Below are 17,063 nucleotides of genomic sequence, written 5' to 3'. Positions count from 1 at the left end.
AAGGGCTTCCTTAACATTGCATATGTAAAGAGGTTGTGATGCTGGAGTTTCGAACTCATCCCATTCAGGAGAAAACGGTCTTTGATCTTCTGAGGCCATTTGGTTGTATGTCTGACTTGGATCATAAATCAATCATCTCTGAGACTGATTCCATCCCTGGGAACCGCCACAGGCATCTGCTCACGTGTGGGGAACAAAGGTGTATTGTCTACTGGATGCTAGAAAGATCCGGCCACATGTGGGGGACCACCTGTTGAGCCATTTGATTGCGGGACCATGTCAGTCTGGGAGGTGACTTCCGACGCGGGAAACGGATGCTGACTCCTAATATGGACTGACAGAAGTAGGCAGGCTCCCTGCCAGCCAATCCGAGCGTCCAGAGGAGGAGTCTGGACGCCATGCTGTGTTACGGCTGGATCAGCTGGACGGAGAAGCTTCCTTTGTTCCCAACAGGCTGACACGTTAAGACGTTTGTAATTTGGCGCTGTGTAAGCTCTGAAACTTTGGGAACCCAGATGATCGGTTTTATTTTGTTTTACTCTGTTTTTAGAAATATTGTTAGGGAATAAATTTGTTAAACTTAATCCGGTCGAATCCCGTTGTTTTCTCCTTCTCGACTTTTTTGAACATGCAACAAGGAAAGTAATCTCAAAGCGACAGATTATTTTCCTACAAGCTCGAATTTGGTTCTTAAGCTCATTTATATATTTAGTATGCCAATGACTCATAGTAATTCTGGCCGTTGAGCTCGTTCTTAATATTTAGATGGAACTCGACTACATGGAGGTTTCTTGAGCGCGTATGATTGGTATGCCAAATGGAAGAAAACTTCATGGCCGTTAAGCTCGTTGTAGTACTGTCGTTGGAAGCTTCGTAATAATGGATGTTACTAAGCTCGTTGTAACGGTCATTTGTTAGTCTGTTGTGTTTTGTTTAATAAATGTTGGTTAAGTTATGAGAAGTTTATTTTGAAAGTAATTTTATTTTGAAAATACCGGAAGTGCTTACCTTGCTTAGCGCACATTGTATGGACAGAGAAGAGAGTCGCTGGAAGCAGGAGCACCACGTTTGTATGCAAAGAATACCAGATGTGGATGAGAGGACACTAAGAATAACTCCCATCTCGGCATGCAGCCAACGAGGTGATTTATTTATTTGTTTAACTGTCTGTTTACAATGTATGTTCGTTGTCAAAGAAGTTTCTATTATGTTTGTATATGCAGTTTTCACGGTGGATTTGGAGAGACCAAATAAACCCGTTATGAGAACCATTTGCGTCTGTAAATGCCTGGTGTGGAGAAACAGTGAAAACTCGACTGCTCCTCGACATGAGTGGAGAAGAAAAAGAGCGCAAGAGCTACCACGCAGCCAGCACGCGCCTGCAGCATGACATCAAAGGACAGTCAGATGAGTGGTTAAAAGCGATCGCAAACGTTTGAAGCTACTCTTGACTTGCATATTTGGTGCGTCGGACTGAAGCATGACAAAGATATTTACATCTGGATTTCATTTTTGAACTTAAAGTGTGTTTTGAAATGAGAGAAATGTGCATACTGTTTAATACTCAAGTTAAGTGTTCTAGTGAGTAAAGTGTTTTAAGTTAAGAGTTTGAAATTTACATGGTTAAGGTTTAAGAATTTTTATTCTGCAAAGATAAGTGTTTGAAAAAACATACAAGATTTTGTTTTAAGATATTGAATTTTTTGATTTCAACTAAGTGTTTTGATTGAAAGGTAATCATTTCTAAAATGTCACAAAAGGGTGATTTTGCTGTTCATAATCAAGGGGAATCAAATTCTGAAGAAAAATCCCCAAAATTAGCTGAAGAGTTGCTACCTAGACGAAGTCAAAGGGCTAGAACACTAACAGAGAAAGGGAAAGAACTGCAAGATGGAAAGTTAAAGTCTCTTCAGCAAAGATTTAACTAAATATACTCCAAATGGAAATCTCATGTTAAGTTTTCTAAGCAGTCCTTATCACAGTCTGCAGTGTCACCTTCAGACGAGCTGCTAAATGATATTATTGGTGATATCACAGGTCTTTCTGCAGATGTTCAGCTTGTTTATGAAGAACTGCGTAACATTTCAGTACCAGATCAGGACACAAGACGAAGAGTAGACCAGTGTGTAGAGGTCTCCAAGTTTGTTGTAAAAAGAGCATCAAGTCAACTAGATGGTTATTTGCCAGCTGAAGAAGAGCAAGAGTGGCCAGAAGCAGGTTCTTTTTTTGACTCTAGCACCTCAAAATCTGGTTCCATTTTGTCTTTCTTGAAAAGTGCTTCACATATTTCAAAGGACTCGTCTTGTAAACAACAAGAAGTTGCTGCTGAAGTTGCTGCAAATCAAGCTGTTCTGAAAGTGTTAGAAGAACAAGAAAAAGAGCAGTCAGAAATACAGAATCTGGAAGCAATAGTGAAGAAGAAAATTGCAGAACATGAAGCAGCTGTTGTGAGACGTCGTTTGGAACGAGAAGCAGAAGAAGTTAGGCACAGGATCCAGAGAGAAGAGGAAGAAATTAAAATGAAAGCCCAATTAGAAGAGGAGCATACATTTCTGCAAAGGACTCTTGAAGAAAAACGAAGAAGAATAAAACATTTGGAAGCAGTTAAGGATCTGAGTGTAGCAAAAGCAAAGTTGCAGGTGTATCAAGGTCAAGTTTTGGAAGAAGACAGAAATGAAGTTGCAAACAAAGTTGCACTGACAGATGCTAAAGAACAAGAACCCCCAAATCCCTCATTTATGCAAACAGCTACACCACAGTCTTCCTCTGCTTCTGCGAGTGAAGGGACAGCAGAACTCGTCAAGATGCTAGCAAGCGCGTTAAGTGCAAACAGAATTCCTGTCCCCGAACCAACAATGTTCAATGGCGACCCCTTGAAGTACAATGATTGGAAACTTTCTTTCCAAACCATAATTGATCAAAAGAGCATTCAAGATAAAGAAAAACTCTATTACCTTCGCCGATACATTGGTGGTCAAGTCAGACAAGCACTAGATGGTTTTTTCCTTCTCGGAACTGAATCTGCTTATGTTGCAGCATGGGAAATGTTAGAAGAAAGATGTGGAAATCCGTTTGTGATTGCAAAGGCATACAGAGACAAACTGCAAGCATGGCCAAAAATTGGATCCAAAGACAGTTTTGAGTTAAGAGAGTTTGTTGATTTTCTTCATAGTTGTGAAACAGCTGTGGCTCATATCAAGACATTGGAAATCTTAAATGACTGCAATGAAAACAGAAAAATCTTGTCAAAGTTGCCAGACTGGTTGACAGCACGATGGAACAGAAAAGTCATTGAAACAGAGGAAGAGAGTAATCGTTTTCCATCATTCAGTGAGTTTGTTAAGTTTCTAACAAGAGAAGCTAAGATTGCATGCAATCCCATCACTTCCCTGCATTCAATAAAACAAGGTGAGGTTGAAAAACAAAAAACACAGAAGCATTCCAGTTTTGTAGCTAAATCACTGAACACAAAATGCACTGAAAGACCGCTGGCTACATGCATGTTTTGCAAAAAGACTGGACACACTTTACATAAATGTCGAAACTTCATGGAAAAGATCTCAAGGATAGAGTCAAATATGTTCAGTCTGAGAGATTATGCTTTGGATGTCTACAATTTGGTCATCATTCGAAAAGCTGCAGTAATAGGAGCACCTGTGACATGTGCAAAAGACGACATCCTAGCAAATGCCAGATTGAAGCAATTTAACAAAGAATTAAAAGAAAGGAAGCAAAGACCAACAAGCAATAATCTGGACGTAAGCAGAAATGCAGAAACCACAATCATAAGACTAGCTAAAAATGAAGCATTCTGTAAAGATATCAAGACTTTGAAGTCAAACGAAACAATCACAAATCACAAGGACAGTAAACTGTGGAAGTTAATTCAGCACCAGACAATGAATGGAGGTTAGCCAGAGTCAGGGCAGAGTAAGAAAGCTAAGGTTGCAAGTTAGCGATACCACACTTGACAGAGGTGGAAAGTCCATGATTGGAACAGTATTTCTTGAAAGACCAGTTCATAAGGTTGTAACTTTGATTGAGGCAGACTAATAATACTTCTGAGGTGTTGTTAAAGACAAATTAAAGGACCTGAGAAAAATCCCACATTAAGATTAGTGTGATTTGGTGGGAGTGTAACGGTCATTTGTTAGTCTGTTGTGTTTTGTTTAATAAATGTTGGTTAAGTTATGAGAAGTTTATTTTGAAAGTAATTTTATTTTGAAAATACCGGAAGTGCTTACCTTGCTTAGCGCACATTGTATGGACAGAGAAGAGAGTCGCTGGAAGCAGGAGCACCACGTTTGTATGCAAAGAATACCAGATGTGGATGAGAGGACACTAAGAATAACTCCCATCGCGGCATGCAGCCAACGAGGTGATTTATTTATTTGTTTAACTGTCTGTTTACAATGTATGTTCGTTGTCAAAGAAGTTTCTATTATGTTTGTATATGCAGTTTTCACGGTGGATTTGGAGAGACCAAATGAACCCGTTATGAGAACCATTTGCGTCTGTAAATGCCTGGTGTGGAGAAACACTCGTGTAAATAGTATGCCAAATGAAACGTTTATGGCGTTAAACCCGTTCATAGTATTTGATGGAAGCTTCGTAATAATAGATGTTACTAAGCTCGTGTAAATAGTATGCCAAATGAAAAGTTTATGGCCGTTAAGCCCGTTCATAGTATTTGATGGAAGCTTCGAATATGGAGTTACTTCAGCATGGCATAACATGTCATCAGGAGCATTGTATTGGATTTTAAGTTAGTGTCATCATACGGCTTGTTCATGGCAGTTAAAATTATAGTCCCTTACAGCGTTTGCGGACGTAGGCTTTACGTTCTAAAAAATCAGGTACGAGTAATTCATATGTTGGCTCCTCTTTCATTTCTTTCCCTCTCTCTTTCAGACAGTATGTTCCCCTAGTGGTTTCCACGAACGGGAGCGGCCCTACGGTCAAAGGTGCCGGGTCACACATCGCAGATCCACTAGATAGCATGTTCCCTTTGTGGCGCTGTACTCGAACGGGGGTGGCCCAACGGTCAATGGTGCCGGGTCACACATAGCAGTCATACTGGGAAATTAAATGAAATGAAAATGGAATGCTGCCGAAAACACACCTCATCTTATTACACACTGATTATACATTCACATTTTTTCTTCTTCTTGATGATCTGGTGTTGGGGGTTTTTGTTACCCGAAAGTTTTATGGAAAATTATCTCATGGAATTGAACGGAGCCTTATGCCAAACGAAAAAGATATGAATGCCAACTTAAAGAATGTGAAACTTAAGTAAATGAAATAAATATTTTTTACTGCAAGAGTTGTCTGACTGAAATAGCAACTTGTCGTAATTTCAGGCAGGCACTCGGCAGTGTTTTACAGGTTACTCCTCTAGGGCGGTTCAGTCAATTAACTCACCTGCTCAGCATCTTATTTAAGCCCAGGTGCGCAGTTGTTCATTCTTTCTTACCTTCAGCGCTCATTCTTCGTCCCTCCCTCCTCCCCGGTATGTGAAATAAATATTTCTTACTGCAATAGTTGTCTGACTGAAAATGAAAAAAACGTCAGAAACAATGTTTTTTTTTAAATGCACAATATTAAATTCCAGCTTTACTTTTATTAGGGAAATAAATTAATAAAGATGCAGTTTTTTTTCTCTTTTTTACTTCAATTGAGCCTTTTGATAAAGAGGGAAAAGCTTTGATCCTTGCAATATTAAATCTCCTATTTTATCTCAAATTTTTCTGTTTCACCAGATTTCACAACTGTGGAATGCGGAACATACCATTCCTATTTATGTTTTAAGTTCTCTTTTTTGAATTTTTTTTTGCATCTTGTGCATTTGTTTTGTCTCTTCAAACTAAAGCTGTAAAGTGGCAGTCATTTTGGACTAAATGAAAGTAGGAACATGTCTCAAGTAGAGAAAAGGGAAAGATGTGGAATCTATGTAATCATGGAGGCATTTTTCAGTAAAAATTAAAGTAGACACATTCTAGAATCGAATCAAGGAAGAACAGAGTAAAACTTCGCTTGGTGAAAAGTGGAAGTCAATAAGCTGCATTATTCAAAGACACAGGAAGACAATTGTGCAAGAACTCTGGCCTTTAAAAGAAATGAGAACATATAGATGCAGATTTTGGAACTCAGTAATGGATTCATTTGCTTTTGCAATTTCTAGGGAAATCATATTTGCTGCTATTGTTTAATAGTATTTACATTTGTGGACATCACATTTCTGGTTGTCTAGACCAGTGTTTTTCAACCTTTTTTGAGCCACGGCACACTTTAACCTTGACAAAAATCCCGCGGCACACCAGCATCCAAAAAAAAAAAAAAAAAAAAACAGAGGTTCATGGTCTGTATTGATCGACAGCCCCCCCCCCCCCCCCCCCCCCGCCCCTCCCCAATCTCACGTGCATTTTTGTGATAATTGTGGCCAGAAAAGCAGGAAGTTGCGGCTGTTTTTTCTAAGAGATGAAATGAGTGTTAAATTAGAAAATTTAGAAACTGTTTGTTGGTTGTGGTTTCAAGGCGTTTCGCAAGGACAACTCATTGTGCCCTGGGACACTGGCCCTTTAAGCCAATGCATCATGGGAGATGTAGTGTGAAAACTGCCGAAAACTTGCAGAAAGACTCGCGTCTCTGAGCTTCATTGTATTGTCCACTTGTTTCACGGTCTGACACCGGACTCTGTGGAAAGCTACACCGCTAAAGAAGAGCTTTAGCTGGTATTTTTGTTAGAACTGAGCGACTTTATCAGCAGAATTAAGAACAAGGAAGTGAAGACTTTAAGCACTTCTGATTGGTCAGACTGATGACATGTGATTAAGCCTTCAAGAATGATTGGTGGAGACAGTTAAAGGGACGGGACTTTTCCGCAAACTGTCATAGCTGCAGGTAAATCGCGGTAACGTCATTCTTATCAAAATTTCTTTAATAGAATTAAATAAACACAAAGAAAAAGTAATTTTAAGATATTTTATATTCCTAACTACTCAGTGTTTTATCAGGGCCTGTTTGGATGAACAAAGAGCTGATATCCTGGAGATGGGAAATGTTTTTAGATCAGTGAATGATTAATGAGGGTAATTTCCCACGGCACACTTGACCATCTCCCACGGCACACTAGTGTGCCGTGGCACACTGGTTGAAAAACACTGGTCTAGACTACAGTGCTATTTTTTCTCTTTGAGTGCTTAAAGGACATTATAAAGTAACTCAATATTAGAACTTTCAAACTAACACCTATAATGTGGACTAAAGTATGCAGAGAAACTACAAAATAAATGAAAGATGTTTCAAGTTAGTCTGAAGTGATTTTAAGTTTCCTTTTTTACAGATATTTAAGGTTAAATTCATTCATATTACAGATTTACAGAGTTCACACAGCAAAAAAGACATAACTGATTAAAATTTTATTTAAAAAAAGAAACAAACAACAATAATAGATAAAGAAAAATACAACATATATAATACACATGACAGAATATTCATGCATTTACAGCTATTCACTTTTTATATTTTCCAGCATCATTGACTTAACGTGATATTTACTGCTTTCTATATGTTTTATCTTCTGCCTCATGAGCTCAATTCCACCATATAATTTGTATTTCCAGCTGTTGCAATGTAGAATAGTGGCTCATGTACATTCTCAAAATTTCAGAAAAAAATTTTTTCTCTCTATGTCAGCCCATATAGACTTCATGACTGGGATTTCAATTTCATCCATAAACATTTCAAAAATAACAAATTTAAAAACACATTACAGGAACAAAAATACCAATGCGTTATTAATGAAGAAAAGACACATTAACCTTAAAAAGTTTCATAAAATGACATTTTAGAAGAAAAAAAAAACATGTAGGTCAAACAGGTTGATAAAGAGAAGTAATGTGGCTTCATCTTGTGGCAACATATAGAAAAACAAACATTTCACGTACATTTACAACTCTTACAGCATAAACTTTGAAATTAAAGTAAAAGTAAATCTATCCTAAGGTCAAATTGTCTTCAGTGAAGCAAAGACAGAAGAACAAATTGACATATTAACAATACTTTGATTTAAGGATAAATCAAAATGATTGTCAAGGTCTAACTTGGAGTTTGGCTTTAGTTTTTCTCCATTTTTTATTTCACTTTGACTTTCATGAAATAACTTTAGTTTCTAAGTCATCTCTGGGTTTATGTTGTAAAATTTCACCATCAAACCTATTTTCTGCCTTTTGTTTTTTACAATTTCTAATAGGAGTGCTAGTCAAAGCAACAAAAACTAAGAGTGGAACAACTGCAGCGACTACAGCCACATAAACTGAGGATTTGAATTTGTCCAACATTTCCCTGTTAGAATTGTTTACTGCACCGTTGCAAGCAGTGATGGTTTAACCGTCTCATCTCTGCTGACATTGTTCCAGACTTTACACGTGATGTTTCCAAAAAGCTGTCCATGTATGATGATGGAAACATTAAACACACTGGATCTATCAGATGTGTCATTGTTCAGGGACTGACTGTGTTTGTTTGATTGTAAAAGTAAATAACCATTCAAAGTCAGAGTGAGCTCTGCTTCATCTCCCTCATAGAAGTGTGTGAACACGCATACTTATGGAGTACATGTTGACATGTGGACATTTTTGCAGCTAACAGGTGTGTTTATAACATTTGAGTGTGTGTGTTGTTACACCCCTGTCTAGGAGTTTGTAAACGGGAGTAACATAAAGGTAAAAAGAAAAACTAAATTCACCAAAGACTCGAAAAACCCTCACCAGACCCAGACTGAAATTAAGCTTGGAATTTTTTTACAATGACAACTCAAAAACATACAAAAATAACCAACCCAAATTACCAGGATCAATAAACTCTAACAATGTTTGTTCTAATGCTCTGCTGCTGCCAGCTGGAGGGGGAGGGGCTTCAACAGATGAGGTGGCAGTTTTTAAAGCTGCCGCTGGGAAGTCCTCAGCCAATCAGGTGGTCCGGACAAGGTGGAATCTAATTGGCACTATAGAGGAGGGAAAAGAAAAGGAAAGACAGACCCTCCCAAAAGAAAACATACAAAAAATATTCCAAACATACAAACAAAACAATAGTACGGCCACAGCCATAACAGTGTGGACAGGCGCCGCCCCTTTGAGATTTATATTCTACCTGTACCTTACCGTAATGACAAACATCTAGTAACTTGTTGCTTTATGCTGCTTCGTGGTTTTACCCCCCTCCCCCCTCCTATGATCACCCTCCTATCCCCCTCTTTCTAACATCCCTCTCTCTTCTTCCCTTCTTTCCTTTTCCGTCCGGTCCAACACAAAAGAATTTCAAAAATAATTAAAATGAATAAAGTCTGGCCTCGATTATAAAAGGGGTTTATTCAGACATACCTCTGGTCTGTCAGAAGATTCATAACCCCTGTTGTAAAAGTAAAATATGTCCAACACAAGAGACCTTCAGCTCTCATCTGTCTGCCCAGCTGTTGGACAGGACAAGTTAAAAAAAAATCTGTCTGTAATAGTTTGTAAAAGTTAGGAGATTATGTTGTTTTAAAAGACAGAAATACCTAAACTATTCTCTTGTGTGGAACGTTAAACAGACCACTTGTCTTTATTTATCACCACCTTAACCACAGTGCTTTTTGAATCACACTTAAAGCTGTGAAAAGTCCTTATCAAAACACCTAAACATGCAAAGTTTCACTTTATTTATGTCAAGTTTCTTTTACTCGTATGCTTTTTAAAAATCATACAAATTAATTTGTTAATGTATAAATTCTATTTTGAACCTCCTGTTAGTTTTTTAAAGTGAAAAAGTGTAGAAACATCCATCCATCTTCAGAACCTGCTGAATCCCTTCTGGGGTCATGGGGTTGCTGGGGCCAATCCAGTTACAGTTGAGCAAAGGCCCTGAACAGCTCTGCAGTCTGTTGCAGGGCCTCACACTCATGCACAATTAAAGAAAGTGATTAACATATGAAGCATGTTTTTGGACTGTAGAGGAAGCCGGAGTGCATGGAGCAAATCACACATGCATGAAGTTATTATTATTATGTTCGCCGATTCTTTGATCCACGTAAAATTGGTGTCATTGGTTTAAACATTGCGCTTCCAAGCAAGATGAGGGGCGGGGCTTCACCTAATAGTGGCGCAAAGCCTTAAAGTTGAACTGATGGATTTAAGAGTACTCTCCTACAACTGCCTTGGCCTGCATTCAGAGTGCAGAAGACCGAGCCCGCTTTGTCGTCATAGACCAACTGTTGAAAAAATGTGATGTGCTGTGCTTGCAAGAGACCCTTATAACAAAGCAGGACTTGGAGGGATTAAACTCAATACATGACAATTTCCATGTCGGACATTGGTGATGGAATAATAAGAGGTCGAATATCAGGGGGAGTAGCCATTCTCTGGGATAAAAGACTTGATTCCTGTATAAATATCATAAGGCTGGAAGTGGACTGGTGTATAACTATACACTTAACACAGAACGGCAAGGAATGTGTCATCCTCAATGTGTACACATGTGAGTGTCATCAAAATGAAAGAGAGTTTCTTAATAGGCTTGCTTTTATTAACTGTTTTATGCAAGATTATACATTTTTAAATGTTTGTTATTGGTGACATGAACTCTGACGTCTCTGACAAAAAAAACATATTTGCAAATCATTTGAAACATTTTTGTGTGGATAATGGTCTGACACTCTCAACTGAAATCTTTCTGCCTGAAGATAGTTTTACACACATTAGTGAAGCATGGCATATTACAACGAACGGCGGGATTATATGACGCATTTTTCTTCTGAACAGGCATTCTTTCCGCATTCTATCACTATCCGTCCAGTTCTCTCATAAAGTCAATGAGTAAATAATGTGAACCCTAAACAGAAAAAGGAATGATCTTTGTTATAAATTCTGCATCAGGATGAAATGTCCCAGAATTTGTCATGAAATATAAAATTATTAAAAATGTCTTGATGGTAGTTTTTTAATCTGAAAATCAGCAACATTTTTAAAAAGTAGTGTCAAAAGTTGCTCAAGCGTAAAAGAATTAAATAAAAATACACTTTAAAGAATTAGAAAAACAAGTGATGCATCACTTTCTTGAATTTTTTGGTTTTTAACATCTGGTACATCATTCTCTACATGTGCAGTCAATGGAAACATGTTGATCAAGTCAAGAAATGTGACAAAGCAAAAGTCGCTGTTGGCAGTAAACCTAACCAAGATCTGAGGATTTGCATCCGTGTGGTTAGCAGCCTCACCATTCAGCCAGCAAACACATCTAACCACTCACATCCCAGCACACGATCTCTGCTTCAGCTTTTGAGCTTCATCCAAAAAACAAAGAAAGTAGAGCATTTAGAGATAAAGCATTTTATTCATTAGACAAAGTACATTATTGTTACAATGATAATACAATAGTTACAGTCTTGAGTGAGATTAGGAACCTTGAGATGAAAAAATTAATGTCTAACCTTTGACAGCTGAGCAGATTTTGTTTGAAAGCAAGAAACTTAAAGGCGGCAGCAGAGAAACCACTGATGCTTCAACAAAAAATACAGATACTCATGAAGAAAGATTTAACATGACTAAAATATTTATTTTAACATGTGTCCATAAATTCCAGCAAAAATAGACAATAATGAAGTGACTACTATGGTTTATGTAACTGTAAGAGGGAAAAAGTTCTTTATATTCCTGTGCAGGAAAATAAAGGTTTTGATGGCCTTAAAGAAAATAAAAACACTTAAAACATGAAACAAAACAAACATATATATTTACTTAACAAGTACTCTAAGATGCACACTGGACTTTGTCAGTACTTTTCCATTAGAGTGAAACTCCTGAAAGGTGTAAACTCCAGCATTTGTCTTTGAGACATTGTTCAATTTGATTGTTCCATTAACGAGTTTAAAATGTGGAGCAGTTATCACATTTCCATTTTGGTCCATCTGGAAGATTATGCGGCGGAGCTAGTAGTAGCCTAGCAGGAGCTATCGTATGACAAAGCAGCCTAGTTATCATAAATCTTTTGATATTTTTGTCATATTCATTGAGACGGTAATAAAGTGATCATTTTTGTTTTTCATATTCCTTTTTTGAACGAATATGGGTCACAGAGACACGGAGGTTACCGCTGAAAGCGGCTTAGTTTTGCCGGCGTACAGAGAGCATATCCGCGTGTATGACTTATGACGTGAATAATTACTGCGTTCGAACGGATTAATTATTGCGTTCGAACGACATAATTATTGCGTTCGCACGAGTTAATCATTTCGAGGGAACAGAATAGTATTTTGAGGGAACGCAATAGTATCTTGTGGGAACGAAATAGTATCTTGTGGGAACGGAATAGTATTTCGTGCGAACGACATAATAACCTGCGGGAACAAGATATTAATCTGTGGGAACAAGATATATTTTTATATCTTAATGTCAGGACACGGGTTCCGTAAAAAAGGTATTTTTCTGACGGATAAAAATTAACAGGTTTTCCATCAGCAGTGAAACATGAAGTTTCCTTTGATTCATTAAAGCTGCAATCTGTAATACCTGGAAGACAGAAAGATAAAAAAACAACATTAATTTAGCAATAAATAGGTTATTTTAAAACTTGTAGTGTCACGGTGCCTGTCAGTCACCTCCCCCCTCCCTCCTGCTCCTGCTCTGCTGATGGGAACCAGCTGTCCTGCATCACTGATCATCCTGCCTGCCTTCATAAGGGTTATACTCATTAGTGATGGGACGATGATACCTCAAGGAGTGTATTGACACACTAAACAAACTGTGTCGGCACTGTATTGATACTGTGTTGGTCACCCAATAGTGACCCCTGCAGTAGTTATCAAATCATTGCAGGTAAATAAATTCCTTGTTCGTGTAAATGCTAAAACTGAGTTGGTATGTAAAATATAGCAAATTAGAGTGAACATTCAGAATTACAATTTTTTTTAACTTCTGTGCACATTTGTCAACTTAACTGTTAAATCATATGAAATAAAAGACAAAAGTGATTAGTTCATGAATTTTTATTCAGAAACAAAAGTTTTTGGAGTGTCTTTGCTCCAAGGCGATTTCTCCTCTTACACACCAGCTCTCCAGCCTTGGAAAATACTCTTTCGCATGGTACAGAGTTTCAAATGCAAGTTGATGAAGATGTGGGTATTTTTCCTGGTTCCATTTCCAATATTGCAAAGGATCTTGGTTTCTGGGTGTGTTTGTTTCTGCCAGGTAGCGTTGGACTTCAATAATGGAGTTAGCTGTTGCGTTTCTCCTCTTCTGGGTCTCTGCAACCTCCATATCTAAAGTTTTCCAGAGATTGTGCCCTAAAAAATAGTTAATCATTACTTTATTATCACATGATATATATCATATCACAAAGTGCCACAGAAATGTATTTTCACACCTGAACTGGGTTCTGACCCATATGAAGTGCTAGGCTCCTTTTTTTCTTGGGTCAGGCTCTTGGCCACTAATTTCTTCTGCACATTCTGACTGCAGTCTCTTCCCCGCTTGACTTGCCTTTTGCTGGCTAACAAATCCATTATTTTTAAATCTGGGATCTAACAGAGTTGCCAGAGTCATCACACTGAGAGATTCCATGCCGCAAATAGCGTCAGTTAGACACTTCCTCAGGTTTTCAGCCAGTTGCTGAGCAGCTGTTTTTGTCACTGTTGTGGCCTGACGCTGAAGCTCAATGTGGAGCATTCTCATCATGGGAATGACCTTCGACCCAGAGACCCTTTTTTCCTCAGACAGTTCTCTTGTAGCTTGGTCAAAAGGAGCAAGAACCCTGAGCATCTCTTCAATGATCTGACATTCTTCTGGAGTTATGTCAGGTTTTGATGAGGCCAGTGACACCCAGACCGCCTCCTTCTGCTAAGTCATTCTTTCAAACATTTGGTAGGTACTGTTCCATCGTGTTGGCACCTCGTTTATTCATTTATGGCCCGGTGTTCCCAACTGTTGCTGTATTTGAGTGAGCTTCTCTTTAGCAGTCACACTCGATCGAAAGTATGTCACAATGTGTCGTGTTTTGTTGCGTATTTCAGTTATTGTTGGGATTTGATCACATGATTTTCTCACAATTAAATTCAGGGAATGGGCTATACAAATGGTATGCCGTATTTGCAGCAATCGAGCGCATGCAGTCATGTTTGCTGCTGCATCACTGACAAGACACCTGACCTTTCCTGCTATGCCCCACTCCTCCATGAGGCTCCTTTTAACCATGGCAATGTTGTTCATGGCTTTCTTTGTCCACATAGTGGCCAGTAACAGCTAGATATGCCTCCATATTCATAGACGTCCACAAATCAGCTGTTAAAGTAACAGCAACGGCACTCTGGAGGTCCTTTTTGGTTTTCTCCTTTTCCTCATTTTATCTCTGGCTCACCAAGTCCTTGATGGTCTCAAAATAACCATACAAATACTGTTACACCAATAAAATATAGTTATATAGTTAGTACAAACATATAATAAAAATCCTTAAACATACCTTCCTGCTTGGTAGAGCATACGAGGGTACAATAAGCTTCAGGAGCTCCCTGAATCCTGACAGTCTTTGATGATCATATAGACCACTGCTTGCTTGTTAGGAACTGCAAGCCAAAAGGAACTATTTTGTCAAAAGCTTAATAAAAGGACTGTAATTTTTACAAACAATATCAAATAGACACAAGACGACATGGTGTAGTGATTAGCACTGTCGCTTCACAGCAAGAGTGTCATGGTACCCCCTGCTGGCCCCGCCTCCTCATCAGGTTCACCTGAGGACTCCAGCTGCGCTTCATCATCTTCATCAGCCGGGGGACTCTTAAGGAGAACCAGGACCCGTACTCGACGCTAGTTCGTTGTACTCCACGGTGCACTCTCTGGCCTTGCTCGCTATTCTAGTCCATGTATTATCTGCCTCGCCTAACCTTGTCTTGTCTCTCCCTTCCTAGGATCACGATCACGCCTGTCACGTTCTGGACTCCGACTCACCTTCGCTCTGGTCCTTCCTCGTCGCCCCTCTGGACATCCTTCTGGAAACACGGTGTTCGCCGCCAAGACCCTCCAACCATCCACAAAACATCCTCACTTGGAACCCTGTCATTCCTCCATTAAATCCTTTACTACTCATCCGCCTCGCCTGCCGAGTATTCCTTCCGGGTTTCAGCATCTGGGTCTGCCACAGTCTCGTCAGCCATGAGAGAACGAACTAGCCATATCCCCGACCCAGCTGACCCGGACGGTCTCCGCCTGGCCCTGAACCAACAAGGTATGTTGCTCTCCCGACAAGCCGATGCCATCGCTCAAATGTCCGCCACCCAACAGGAATTATTTCGCCGGTTGGATAATCTCACACGGACTCTAGCTGACCAAGCCGCTAGCTCCGCCGCCACTGCAGCTCCCGCTTCCGGTGACCTCACCAACATCACCTCCGCCTCCTTCAAAGAAAACATCCGGGTGCAACCGGAACCATACAACGGCGACGTAGAGGCATGCGGCGGATTTCTGCTACAGTCCCAGCTGTTATTCCAGCAATCCCCCAGGTACTACCAGTCTGATCATCGCAAAATTTCTCTGATAGTTAATTCTCTCCGCGGCAAAGCACTCCAGTGGGCTCAGGCTTTTCTAGCCGCTAATCCACTCTCACATCTTCCCTATGACCGTTTTATCGGCGAGTTCCGGCTAGTGTTTGATCAGCAACGCAAGCAGGAAGAAGCTACCTGGCGGTTGCTCGGCCTCAAGCAGCGTAACCGACCGGTGAGTGAACACCTCATAGACTTTCGCATTCTAGCGGTCGAATCGGGCTGGCCGGACATCGCTCTCAAAGGTATTTTCTACCAATCACTAAACGAAAAGATAAAGGATCATTTATGTACGCAACCTGAAGCGGATAGCTTTGAGGAGCTTGTAACTGCCGCCCTCCGTTCCGACATACGACTCCGGGAACGGCAAAATGAGTTATTCTAATCGCCGATCTGCCACAGAGATTCCCCATCACTCTCTCCAATTTTCCCAACAACCGCCTATCGAAGCCTCTATAACTCCCATGCAAATTGGGCACTCGCAGCTTTCCCCGTAAGAAAGACTTAAGCGCCGTAAGGACGGATTGTGTTTTTATTGTGGAGACCCAGCTCATATTGTCTCACACTGCCCAAAACGGTTAAACTCCCGAACCCCTCGCTAAGCGACAGGTCGCGAAGGGATTTATCTGAAAGAAATGCCAAACCTTTTCTTTTTACTCCTGTCAAGTTTCTTAACCCAGTTCATGAACTTAGTGCCCTTATTGATTCTGGTGCTGAACATAGCCTCATTGACTCAGGTTTGGTTCGACAACTTGGGTTACGGGTAGAACCGTTGAATACTCCCGTAAAAGCTGCGGGTTTAGGGGGAAAATTGCTATCCAAAATAGCATTGCGCACCGAGCCCATTCAGCTCATTACTTCCGGGAACCATCGTGAGTACCACCAGTTTTTCGTCACCAACGCTCCTCAAACGCCCGTCATTTTGGGGTTTTCCTGGTTACGCCTTCACAATCCCCAAATAGACTGGTCTAATTCTCGGATCGTTAACTGGAGTATGTATTGCATGGCAAACTGTCTACACTCTGCTCTTCCCACTACAGCCATTCCCAACCCTCCTGAAAAAGAGGATGTGGATCTTTCCAAGGTGCCGTCATGTTACCACGATCTCAAAACAGTATTTAGTAAGTCTAAAGCTTGTGCGCTACCCCCTCACAGGCCCTATGATTGCGCCATCGAGCTTCTCAATGGTGCCTCCCTTCCTAAAGGGAGACTTTTCAATCTATCCGTCCTGAGAAGCTCTCGATGGAAAGCTACATTCAGGAAGCTCTAGCACTCGGCCACATTCGGCCCTCCACCTCCCCTGTCGGCGCAGGGTTTTTCTTCGTCGAAAAAAAAGATAAGTCTCTCAGGCCTTGTATTGATTACCGAGAGCTCAATCAAATAACGGTTAAGGATAAGTACTCCGTACTTCCGTTCAGGAAGCTAACTTATTCACTAAATGAGACCTCCATAACGCGTACCACCTTGTTAGAGTCCGGGAGGGGGACGAATGGAA

The sequence above is a fragment of the Oryzias latipes genome, chromosome 14 (assembly GCF_002234675.1).
Source record: "Oryzias latipes chromosome 14, ASM223467v1".
NCBI lineage: Eukaryota > Metazoa > Chordata > Actinopteri > Beloniformes > Adrianichthyidae > Oryzias > Oryzias latipes.
Note: the sequence above shows the minus strand (reverse complement) of the source record.